We start from the raw sequence: 11,208 nt of genomic DNA on the forward strand, positions 1-11,208 counted from the left end.
CTTCCCTTCCCTTCCCTTCCCTTCCCTTCCCTTCCCTTCCCTTCCCTCTCTTCTTTTTTTTTTCTCTCTCTTCCTCACTAAACAACTGAAAAGAAAATCCAAACCACAGAAACCAAACCCTCCATGTCTTCATTCCAGCAGTAACAAATGCCTGTTCTGAGTAATTTTGTGCATATCTTTTGTTGTTGTCATTTTGTTTTGTTTGTTCAAATGTAATTTGTCCATAGTGACATGTTGTACAAGTTAAGGAATTAAAGAGTGTTGGGATGTGGACTTGAACACTCTCAGATAAGATCTCCAAGTTAGAGATACTAAGTAGCAAAAGGGAAAAAAAAAAAAAAAAAAAAAAAAAAAAAAAGTTACGCCAAAAAAAAAAAAATTTTAATTAAAAAAAAAAAAAAAAAAAAAAAAAAAAGGTAGCACCACAAACTAAACATTTTAGTTAAAAATAAAAAATAAAGAGAGAGAGAGAGGTTTAATACCTCCTGATATACATCCCTATGATTAAAGGTGTTTGAGAAAGAGGCAACAGCTACAGTAACTAGGAAGGAGGTTCATAATGAGGAATAAAACTGGTCTAGTACTGTGTAAATAAGGACATTTACTCTGTTTGACCTAAACAGACTAAAGACAAAAACAAAAACAAAAACAAACAAAAAAAAAGCTTTAAAAAAAAAAGCTATTCCCAGCAGTCTAAATAGCAGGTCTTCCCTATGAAACCCTTTCTGATTAAAATGACTGACATTTTGGAGTAGACAAGTTTGACTAGGAAGGTGGGATGAGTCGGTGGGAAAGAGATTGTTTCACTTGGGGCAATCACAGCCAGAAGAAGCTGTATAATTGTATTCTAATTTCAATAGATTTTTGAATCAGAATGCATTTACACTTTGTAGCAAGTTTCAAAGTAAAGCTTGTCTTTCCTTGTGAGTTCCATTGTTCTTCTAAGTCAAGTCACTTTGTTAGTGTGGAAGGGAGGGGAAAGACTTGCCTTTTCTTGAATGTTCCTCAGTTTTTTCTTCCATATGTATTATTAAGAAGAAAATGCAGTCTTCAAACAGAATGTTGGACACTTTTTTTCCCCACCTTTCCTCAAAATCAGGTTCTCCATTCATCATGTGGGACACTGCAACATATGGTACACCAAGAAAGGATATCTTCCTGGATTTTGCAGTACACTATGTTCCTTCTGTTCCTGTTCACCCTTCTGTCACTATGGCACATGGCCCTGGCTGTAGTAGAAATAACATGTTGCTCTGCACAAGTCTTTCTTATGGCAACTAGCTCAGATCCCTTCAACAGCCTCCATTGGGCCTATTTCATAGCTGCCTCCTCTGTATGGGTTTTGCTGCAGAGATGCAACTATGTAGATGGCCCTTCCAAAATTACCTGTCAGGCTGAGGAGTAATGCTCTACAATTATTTCATCTTCATATGAGCTTGCAGCTTACAAGTGCAAAGCTGGGACCTGCTTTAGTCAGAATAGTGGCTTGGTCTATAAACTATATGGTCTTCATCCATGCTGACGGGGAAGGCACACACACAACGTGGAGAGGAGACCACGCAGGAGCAGGTGACCTTGCAGGAGCTGCAGCCCTTAGGGGACCCAGGCTGGAGCAGTTTGCTCCTGAGGGATGGACCCCATGGTACGAACCCATATCTGGAGCAGTTCTTGAAGAGCTGCTGCCTTTGGGCAGCCCACACCCGATCAGTTCAGCAAGGACTGCATCCTGTGAGAGCGACCCCACAGCACAGGGGATGAGAGTGACCGAAAAGGAGTGGCAAAGAAGAAGCACTATAGACTGACCATAACCCCCAATCCCCCATTCTCCTGTGCCGCTCGGGGGGTAGGAGATGGAAGATGGTGGATGTGGGAGAAGGTGCTTTTGGTTTCTTTCCTTGTTTCTCACTTCTCTAGCTTGTTAGTAAGAAGCAATAAATCTGACTGTCTCCCTATGCTGAGTCTGTTTTGCCCGTCATGATAATTACTGTGCGATCTCCTCATCCTTATCTCAACCCTTGAGCCATTTTCATTGTATTTTCTCACCATTCCTCTTTGAGGAGGGGGAGTGAGAGAGTGGTTGCTGTGGAGCTCGGCCACCCACCCAAGTAAAACCACCACTTATTGACCCAAAAGCAAGATGTGAGTATTTTTGTTGGCAGTATCCTTTCTATTCAACACTACAGTACCTAGAATAACAATTTTCAGCAACATTTGCTTATTTTTCCTCATTCAGGGGATGGTACAAATTGGGAGAAAGTCAAAGGATTTACATTTCTTAAATTTCTTTTCTTTAAAAAGAGATAATGCATTCGGTCTTCCTTAGGAACACCAAGCTGAATTAAAAACAGGCTAATGCAATAAAGAGCACAAATGACAGTTCATCTGTCTCCCACAGATTGATCATGGATAGCAGCATGCTGACCGTTCTGTTTGCTGATGACCATGAACTATCCTCCTGTACTCATAAACAAAAGACAAGCATATTAATTATTCAAGTTAGATGAGCTGATTGATATATCCTAGTATAAAAGAGCACCAAGCTGCACGGTTTTTATTTTTTATTTTTGGTAATGTTTTTGACTTTGAATTTTGGGGAAAAAAAAAAAAAAAAAAGAGCAAAATACAGAGGAGAATGTGAGCTACTCACACAATGTGCTTGGCAGGCATTATTCTTTAGCAGCCTCCTCAGACCATAGTTGTGTACACCTCCAGTCTGGTGAAACAGAGGAGTAGTATCAACAAAGCTCCAGTTAAGATTCTCCAGAATATTTCCAGAGAGTGAGAATTCAACAGCCCTCTGCAACTGTCTGATCACAGCTGCACATGCACATTCATCCAAACATGGGAGTAAATACAAGCATAATTAATCCTTTAATTAATCCTTTAATTCTAGCTACAAGAGCTACAATTCCTTGTGGCGGTAACCAACCCATTGCTTTCTCATTGATGCTGTTCTCTTTCAACATACCAAGCATACTAGAAAATGTTACATTGTCATTATGTTAGGTTTTTGGTGTTTGCCTACCTAGCTCAGGAATAAATAAATAAATAAATAAATCTGAGGACTTAGCTTCAGAAGCACTTAGCAATAGTGAACACTGAGGGAACTCTGACTGATACCTATGGTTCAAACATAAAACCCTTCTGTTTTACTGCATTCATACTCAGCAGAGTGATGTTTTACTATTTTTTTCTCTCTCTTTTTTTTTTTTTTTTTTTTTTTTTTTTACAAAATGGTCTTCATAGCATCATTTTTAACCTCAACCAAATTAGGAAGATTTAGAACAGTTTTCAGCAGGTGTTGATTTGTTTTATCTGTATTTCAAAAGTTGTGAAATTTGTTATATGGCTTCAATATAGTTCTGCAATGTGGCAGAGAAATGGATATATCTTCTCAGTCTTTATGAGGCTGCAATTGCCGAGAAACCATCTGAAGAACAAGGGCTTGCTCGTGTTTATGTTTGCATAAGGAGCAGACCCTTTGAAAAGTATACTTTGTTCTGCACCCAGGTTTCACTGTGGAGGTGAACCAGTTCTTAGCTTATAGGCTGTGATCTCAAATGAACCTAGCATACAGATTGCAGGTGGTTGCAGAACTACCGAGAAAGAAAATTAACTGAATCAAGTATCAATGCAGATGCACCTTTCCAGATATTAAGTATTTTTCCTTCTTTTCCAACAACCATCTCTGCTGTTAAGAAGAATTACATAACAACACTTCTTACTTTATTGTACGTGCAGTCATTTTAGATGCGCCTATACCCAAGTGTAGACACACGATGCAAAAGTTCGTTTGTGTTGCAAAATCTTAATTTTGTCATTAGCATTTCATTTTAGCATTTGCAAGAATACGGATTTTTTTTTTTTTCCAATTCCTTTAAAAAGGGGATTAGAGGAAGAAGAAGCTTCTAGCTCTCCCTATAAATTTAGACTTGCCTAATTTCTGAGTTCAGGGATAATCTTATTGACATGAATGAAGAATCCCAAAGTTCAGCACCATCTATTTGTATGGCTTATGTTTGGTACAGTAATGTAAAGATGCCTCAAGAGTAATTTCACATTAAATAAATAAATAAATAAATCCATTTTACTTGTGCTAGAAACAGATATGTAGAGACAAAACAAAACAAAACAAAACAAAAGCTTTTGAGCTCCAAGATTTATCTTTTTGATGTTTTTTGCAGACACTGATTCATTTTTTATCCAGACTATCATTTCTCCATCATTAATGAGAGTAGACAAAAGTGACGGTCTTTTGGTTTGTTACTTTTCCCATAGATTCTTAGCTATAAAGAGAGTTTGATTTATTGATTACAACAAAGTGTTCACTCTTTCTAAACCTAAGTTTTTGTTTTGACATACGCTATGCATAAATTATCAGTAAGTTAGCTTCAAAAAGAACTTTGTCTTAATCAATGAGTTTTTATTGATGCCATTGTTACATCAGTTATATACCATTCTGTTTTTATATATGTTAAATATAAATATATATATTTATATAAATATGTTATATATATATTTATATTTATATATAAATAACATTGAGTCCTTGAAATTTTATTGTGGTTTTCTCTTGAGTTATTGAATCGCAAAAAAATTCACTCAGGAGGAATTGTGTTATTGTGAAGATTCTATAGCATTTTACCCCTAGTGTTAAAATATTCCCCAGTGTGTCAAAAGAATGATAAAAATTAGACTGTCAGACATTATTTCTGCCTAATAACGTACTACAGCAATACAGTGCTCCTGTGCTTACATTACTGTTCTCTGTGTGCACTTGCATGTAGACTGGGAGGTCAGAGACTGAAGGCCAAGCACTTTCATTCATGCAGGAAGTGCAAATTAGACAACAATACTGCACGCACAAACTGGAATTCAGTTTATTCAGTGTTAAAATATATATAAAATATATAACTTCTTGTCCTACAGCAACTAGATCATGTGATAGCAAAAGCTTTTAAAAAATCCAATGTCAGTATTCTCCCAGCAAGGGTTATCATGAGGTCACAACTGTGGGAGGTAATACTGTAACCATACAACATAATTCACTAAAAGCTAGGAAAATTACAATAGTTATTTTCTCATGCTGTTCACAAATGACCTATAATGGCACAGTTTTCAAACACATGTCTTGGATCCATTGCAAGCAATTCTGTGCCTTCAAGCAGCAGAGATTTTGCCGCAGTGGGTAAATAAAATGTTCCAGATTTCCTTATCTCCCTATATTTCAGAGAATCTTAACAAACAATTTGCTATATAATGACTTAGGATTGTAGATTTTTTTGCCCTTCAAATTTCACTGACAGCTCAGTAGCACAGAATAATGGTTCAAGTATAGTTATATTGTTTATTTTGAAATATTAAAATACTACCAAGTGAATCAACAAACTCCACAAAGTGCTTTCTCCTTTTCCAAGTGTGTGATAGTGATACATATAGAGGTTCACAGGGGTGTCTGCAAGTCATTACACAGTCCCACAAATTTCAGTCTGACATAAATAAGGATAAGTTTCTTATGCCTGTTTGCATGGTTAGTTTCAGAAAAACATCTAGCTTGCTCTTCTCATAATCTGAGCTAATTGGATGGGAGCAAGTACTGCTCTAGACACTGTTTAAATTTATTTACAGGGAATGTTGATTCAGCTAAGAAAGACTAGTTCCTCAGCAGACATTTTCACTTCAGCCCAATATCATGTCAAAATAGATAAATGGCTTTGGCTTCATAGCTGTTAACACATTGAGCCATGTTGCAGTCTCTCTTTGTGGCCTATCACTGAGTACATACAAACATTCCTGGTTTGAAAATAGCTTTTCCTGACTCTAAGAGTTTACCTTTAAATGCAATCATACTTCTACATGCATATCTTTGCCTAATGACTTTGAAAAGATATTTGGTCCAACGGACAATGGATTTTCCCCAGATGTCACAGCTAAGGCATTGACTAAATAACATAAAAGCAGTGCTTCATGCAGTGACTGCATTCATGCTTTGTGATGCCTGTTCTAGAAGACACTTAGGACCAATGTTTTCTGTCACTATTTAAATAATTATTATCTTTCAAAATCATTCTAACCTGTGGCTTCCCTTCCCTCAGAAATCATGGCTAAGGTAAAATGGGGGAGTAAAAAAAAGTGCAACTTTCCCAAAGCAATTGTGATTTGCTTTTCACTGAGCTATGAATTTTTTACTCTGGTTTTATCATAGGTAGTAAAGCAATTATTATGAGAACATGAAAATATTTTCCAGCATCATGAATATCAATTTTAGTTTCCTATTTCTTGTGTTTAAGTAAGTCATTTGGAGGTTGAGATTCCAGAAAAATAGTTAGGAGCTGTCATCATGATTTCCAGGTTTTGAACGTCAGAGAACATCTGATAATGACACCTTCTGGGAATTTCTTGTGGTCTGGTGCTGCTGGTGAGAAATAATTTCTGGAGGGCTTTGCTTCTGCTTCCTGTAGCAAGCAACTTTTATTGGCTGTTTCCTGTTTAGGGAGTTTACACCCACTGTCCTCAGCTGACAGCTGACAAGGGAAAGCTGAGTACCAAGGTGGTGGGTGGGTAGGAGCTCTAGGGTTGATAAGAAGGAACACAAAATAAATAGGGGCTTGCTGGTGGTTGTTGCAGTGAGAATTGTAACTAGGTGGTTAAGGGGTGAGGAAGAAAAAAAAAAAAAAAAAAAAAAAAAAAGGACTGGAAACTTTATTTAGAGCAGTGTGGGATTTCCTGAGACAGTGCAGTGATGGTACACCATATGGCTTGGCTGCCAGCATCAGCCAGAGGTACCGCATTGGTGCTCTAGGTGCCTAGTCCCAGTGGAGTGCCAGAGCAGGGCTGTGGGAAGTGCCTGGCATCTCTGCCCAATAGAGCTGAGGGTGATGGCAGCCTCACCGATGGAGGTGTGCTCTGGATGAGTTATCAGGTGAAAAACTTGTAAAAATGTGAGTGGACTGTACCATCACGGAGGGTGGAAAGGAGTCTGACACTATCTGCAGAGGCAAGGTCTCAAATTGTGTGATATAAAGAAGGAAAAGCAGCTACAAGTTTTTCTCAAGGGAGCAATGAAAGGAGGCTCACAAGAGAGGAGATGCTGGAAAACTGTGGTTTACAGCAACACAAATTATTATTCTGTCTGCAGATCTACCACTACAAAATAAGAATAACATTCTGGGAATAAATGAGGAGAAATTGTTGGATGGGGCACCAAAGCCAGATGAGCCTGAACATTGTATTTTCACCAAGAGGACAAGGTGTATGTTGGAGGCTTCTTTCTGTAGAAGGAGCTATTGATGTTTCAGGTAGTTTGCTGCTTTCTGTGGCTCAAATACAAGGTGCTTTGGAGCCTCTGCTAAGGGTTTGTGAAGCAGTTCAGTTAAGACTACTTGATGCTTCCCTTTGTGGGCAACTGGGTACCATCAAGACTGCAGTGCTCTGGAGGTAAGGGTTGCAGGCAAGAGGGTTTACCTGGTACTCTCTTTGATCTTCCTCGTGAAAGTGAAGGGCACAAGTAGGTCCATCTTCCAGGTTATCATCTTGATCCTAAGCTATATATGTTCCATTTTCTTGCTCCTAAGATATATATGTTCCAGTTTCACTGGAACAGGCTGCCCAGGGAGGTTATGGAGTCTTCTTCTCTAGAGATATTCAAGGCCCGTCTGGACGCCTACCTGGGCAACCTGCTACAAGGAACTTGCTTTGGCAGGGGAGTTGGACCCAATTATCTTTTGAGGTCCCTTCCAACACCTTCAGTTATGTGATTCTACCACTGTAGACAAGGCTTTGGCTTGTATGGTTACAGGACACTCAGTAGTAAGACTACTGTCAAATAGAACCCATTCTCACTCAGAGCAACACAAGAGTATCTACATCATTGTTTGCAAACCTCATGAGGAAGGCTTTAAATTGGGTTGTTTGTAGCAATGGTTACAGAAACTTGAAAGAAAAGTTGCCTTCCTTGAAGGCAAGGAAGACAGTGAGGAAGTGTCTGGGGATTAGCATGCTTACAGAGGCACCTACATTTCCCCTTTGAAAACAGCAAAACTGTGTGTCTGTCTCAAATGCCAGCACCCAAATATGTGTAGCATGGGAAGGAAACAGGAGGAATTAGGAGTTCATGAGCAGCTGCACAGCATGATCTCTTTGGGATGCTGTGGGAGGTTGCCCTGAATATCAAAAGGGGCTAGGAAAACTTTGATCTTAAAGGACAATATCCTCAAAGCACAAGAATGAACTGTTCTCCTGTTCAGTTTGTACAGGTGTGGCAAAAGGCCAGTATGAATGAACAAGGAACTTCTGACTGAGCTCAAATCAAAAAGAAATGACACAGAAAGCAGAAGTGGGGATGGATTTCCCTGCAATGTGTGGAGATGGGGGGTGGAGACACAACACAATTTTATTTCTATATATCAGTAAGAAAGGCCTGACTACAAATGGAATAGTAAGATAGTTGTTTTAATAAGATATAATAAAAAGAGGAATATAGATAGTAGTGACTACCTCTTGTGTCCATTCAGATGTTGGGAACTCTGCATTCATGCCAAATTGAATGGACACTGGATTTTTTTTTTTTTTTTTTTTTTTTTATGACATGCTGAGCAGATACTGTCCTTGGAGAAATGTTTGCTTTTCTTAGTCCTTTGAGCTATTATGTATTTTATTACAAGAAGGCATCTCAGTTCCTGAAGGTTGCTCACATGAGAACTTCTTCCTTCACAAGAACATCGTGCTGCACCTTTAGGTAAAGGCATGGCCACACAAGCAATGTGTAATCACTGCTATCAAGGAGGAGCTACCTGCAGATTCCTCTGTTATAATAAACTAGCTGAGTTTAATCTGTGGCTAGGAGATTTGTGCATCACAATGCCGCCTGATGGCCAATCTTTATCTGCAGCACAGCACATGCCTGGGCCTACTTAGGTTAACTGCTGCGTGGATCACTTATTTGTGGGTGTACAATGGTCTCCTGGTCATGAACATCATATTCCATCCCTTGATACTCATACAGTTTGCTTTTGTTAAAAGTATTATATGGTACTGATAGTATAAGTTATCTGTTCAGCTAATAGGAAGTTTCAGGACAGATTGGGATATCTCTGTCACATAGCATCCATTAGTGTGTAGCACAGGCCAGCATGGGTCACTCCACCAGGTTCATATACCACATAGCTACTCATGCTAAGTTAAGGGTTTCTCAAGCCCTAAGAATAGAGGTAGACATGTCCTGTTCAGGAGAACCAAACTCCTCAAATGCAAGGACTTTTGCAAGGCTCCCAGTATAGACCATCTGGACAATTATGGAGCTGGAGAACAGAAGGTACAAGCAGAGTCTGAGAGAAGCCCATTTCTGAGTCTTAAGAAGAGAAATCTGAGGGGAGAACTTATTGCTAGCTATAGCTACCTAATGGGAGTAAGTAGATAGGGTAAAACCAGACTCCTCCTCTCAAAGGTTCATGGTAATAGTGCAAAAGGTAATAGACTTAAGCATCCATAAAGGAAATTTTGATTTGAGAGCTTGGATTTTTTATTTTTTTTTATTTATTTTTATTTTATTTTATTTTATTTAACATACACTCTAACAGGTTGTCCAGAAACTCTGGGAAATCTCCATCTTTAGAAACATTCAAAGTTTAACTGAAAAAATCCTTGGTAACCCAATTTAGTTGAGTCTCCTCTGACCAGAAATTTCATTAAATGACCTCCAAAAGTCCATTCCAACTTTCTTTCTGGAAGCTAACATCCCCTTATTCAAGACATATTGTACCTTGGAGAGAGAGAGACAAAGGTTTTGTGTGAAGGTCAAGGTCATATTGTACGTTGGAGAAGGAAAGACAAAGGTTTTGAGTGAAGGTAAAACTCTTGTTTAAAATTCTGGCACTACTGAAATCAATGGAAATCACCCAATGAATGTGCAGTGCCTAAGAACATCATCATAGCCTATAATGTTGATGCTCTGCGGCTGATCATAGCCCACTAATTTTAACTCAAAATTGTTCAGTGCTGCTCTTTGCACTGGCTACATTTCTGTTACAGATTGCTGCACTGTCATTTCAGAGCATGTTTAAAGGTCATTACTGTCAGAATTAACACTGAAAAAGTAAACAACAGTTTGTTAACATTGTCTGTCCTTGTTATAAACTTTATTGGATATCTAAATCTCTGGTGTTTACTGTTGGCCTGTATGAGGAAGAAGATTATTCTTTGCCTTTGTACAACTGCTGAGGATAGCACCATCCTCCAGTATATATCAGGGTTATGATTCTGCCCTTTCTGTAAAACAGTTACAATCCAAATGTTTCTCGGTGATTCCTCACTAGTTCTAAAGGAGGAAATATCCTCTTCCCTCCTCCATTTCCCTTGCTGAAGATGAGAAAGTTCATTCAGCAACAATACTAAGTGCATGAAGGAATACTATGTTGCTTTCAGAGGATGTCTTGTTTTTTTGGAGGCATACTTTTACACCGTCAATGCAAAGAGCTTCATTTTTTATTTTCTAATAGAGTTCAACTTCTTGTATTTAAAAGAGATTTTGCTGAATTTTCCTATTCATCATTGCTTTTCTTTGTATCTGAGTTACAGAGAAAGGTATGAAATGGTCTAGGACTCACTGTAGGGTGGACTATTATTTCTGTAGCTAGTATGACTGAACTCTGACATGATTCCCGCTGTGGGCTTGGGCTCCAAAATGCGGTTACTCTTATTTCCATCTAAATACCTTCTCACTTCAGCAATTTTCTCACAGAGATCTTGAGCATGTTGAGTAGATATTTTATGTGTTTATCTCACCCTCTGAGATCTGACAGGAAGATAAGAAATGCAACTTATTAAGACGAGTGAAAGTCCTTTCCCCAAACTCATGAGAGGAGACAGTGTTAGAAAATTAAAAGCTTATGTTAATTAACGAGTTATTGTGTGAAAGTAGGTTATGACCAAATCCTGTGAAATTTGTAGTCTAAAGTTACTGTAAAAACGTACTCCAAATATATATATATGTAGAAAACATCTGGTTTGTGAATCCAGCAGAGCTAGAGCAAAAAGTAGTTGCAACATAATTAAACTGCTTCTAAAGCAACCTTTTAGCAGGTCTGTGTTAGATGATGACTAAATGGGAATTAAGGAAACCTATGCTTATGTTTCAGACCCAGAAATCAGTGTTCAGATCCGTTCTCCTGAGTCCTGTAAAGACCAGGTGTTCTTCCAACAACAATTGAA

General features: G+C 38.4%; 1 long non-coding RNA gene across 1 annotated transcript in view; it reads right to left on the reverse strand.

The window, feature by feature from the left end:
* The window catches only part of LOC118163423, a 20,346-nt gene extending 9,579 nt beyond the window's left edge, over positions 1 to 10,767 (reverse strand). Inside the window, exon 1 of the long non-coding RNA XR_004749040.1 lies at positions 10,605 to 10,767. This is a non-coding gene — a long non-coding RNA (uncharacterized LOC118163423). The remainder of the gene's footprint in view (positions 1 to 10,604) is intronic.
* Between the last annotated feature and the right edge of the window lie 441 nt (positions 10,768 to 11,208).

The sequence above is a fragment of the Oxyura jamaicensis genome, chromosome 3, assembly GCF_011077185.1.
Source record: "Oxyura jamaicensis isolate SHBP4307 breed ruddy duck chromosome 3, BPBGC_Ojam_1.0, whole genome shotgun sequence".
Classification (NCBI taxonomy): domain Eukaryota; kingdom Metazoa; phylum Chordata; class Aves; order Anseriformes; family Anatidae; genus Oxyura; species Oxyura jamaicensis.